Source organism: Gekko japonicus, unplaced genomic scaffold, assembly GCF_001447785.1.
Source record: "Gekko japonicus isolate JY-2015 unplaced genomic scaffold, Gekko_japonicus_V1.1 scaffold2195, whole genome shotgun sequence".
Lineage (NCBI taxonomy): Eukaryota > Metazoa > Chordata > Lepidosauria > Squamata > Gekkonidae > Gekko > Gekko japonicus.
In genome coordinates this window covers 223,139-224,387 of record NW_015173739.1, presented here as the reverse complement: position 1 = coordinate 224,387, position 1,249 = coordinate 223,139, and the positions used below count along the sequence as shown (strand labels likewise).

General features: G+C 50.9%; 1 protein-coding gene across 1 annotated transcript in view; it reads right to left on the bottom strand.

Annotated features, from left to right (window-relative positions):
- Positions 1–17: 17 nt before the first annotated feature.
- The window catches only part of SCN3B (sodium channel, voltage gated, type III beta subunit), a 15,562-nt gene continuing 14,330 nt past the window's right edge, over positions 18–1,249 (bottom strand). The window contains exon 6 of the mRNA XM_015423443.1: positions 18–493. The gene's annotated coding sequence lies outside the window, so the exon portion shown is untranslated. The remainder of the gene's footprint in view (positions 494–1,249) is intronic.

Here is a 1,249-nt window from a genome sequence, read left to right as displayed (position 1 = left end):
TCACTTCCCCCCCCCAATATGATCGTGATGACATCAGCCAAAACATACAAGCAATACCTTTGCTGCCCCAGGGAAATGTGATGAGCTTTCCGGGCCGTCGGTTGGGCATTAACGTGCTAACACGCATGAACAGCTAATGCAACGGCTACGGACTTAATGTCACTTGAGCATCGGTGAAAGGCAGGACTTTTGCTTCGTTCCAAGGTCACAGCTGGTGAGAGGAGAGCTTATCTACAAAGCGGTCGAGGGAGATGAGGGGGGAAATTGCGGCTCTGTCCCCTTCCCCTTTGCCTTAGCATGCCTCAAAGGAGAATTCCGTAACAAACGGGGCCAGCAGGTCAAGATGGGAGCCATGAAGTCAAAGCGGTGCAATGTCCCAGACAAACAAAAATGAATTTACACTCTTTTCTTTGGTCCTCCTCTTCCTCCTCCTCTGGTTATTGGGCTCCCACAAACCTGGCGGCGGCGACTCGGTCCTTGTGGCTGGAGACTCCTTGAAGACAAGGCAAAGGCGCATGATGCATCCTACTCTTTCCAAGACGGGATGAGAAGCTGTGCGTGCGGAAGGCGTTACCTGTGCACAGGAGCACCAGCAGCGCAGACGCCCACACGGGCGCCCATGTGCGATGCTCCCCAAACTGGCGGTGGCGGTGGTGTTTCTAAATTTTACAGGCAAGGATCTGCCAACAAGAATTTCTCTTAACTGTGGTAGGAGTAAATGAAGAGGACGCTTAGAGCTCACAAAACAACCCGCGTGGATACCCCTGGCCATCAACGTTCTCCCCTGGAATTAAACCCAAACGAATGGTAGCCATGTAAACTAAGCCCGTTGTTCCTGTTTGGTCCTTGAGTCTGTTAAACTTCATTATGCTGTCTGCTAATATACTGCTCAACCGCTACCAGTGTCCCCTCTAAGCTGAGTGAGTGTGAGCTAGCTCACAGTTTTTTAGCCTCCGGCTCACACATTTTTATCTCAGCTCAGGAAGGACGGCTCCAGAGCAAACTAATTTATGCAGTGGCCAAATCGCCCGCTCACAACTTTAACGCCAGTCACTCACCAAGTAGACTTTTTGCTCACAGGACTCCACAGCTTAGAGGGAACCAGGGGTCATTTCGTAGAAAAAGAGGTGCAGGAGCTCATTAGCATAACTCATTCGCATAACTTATTTGCATATGCCACACACCCCTGGCATCATGGGAAGTGTGTCAGAAGGCAACACCCACCGCTCAGGCTCCACTGGACTGTTTT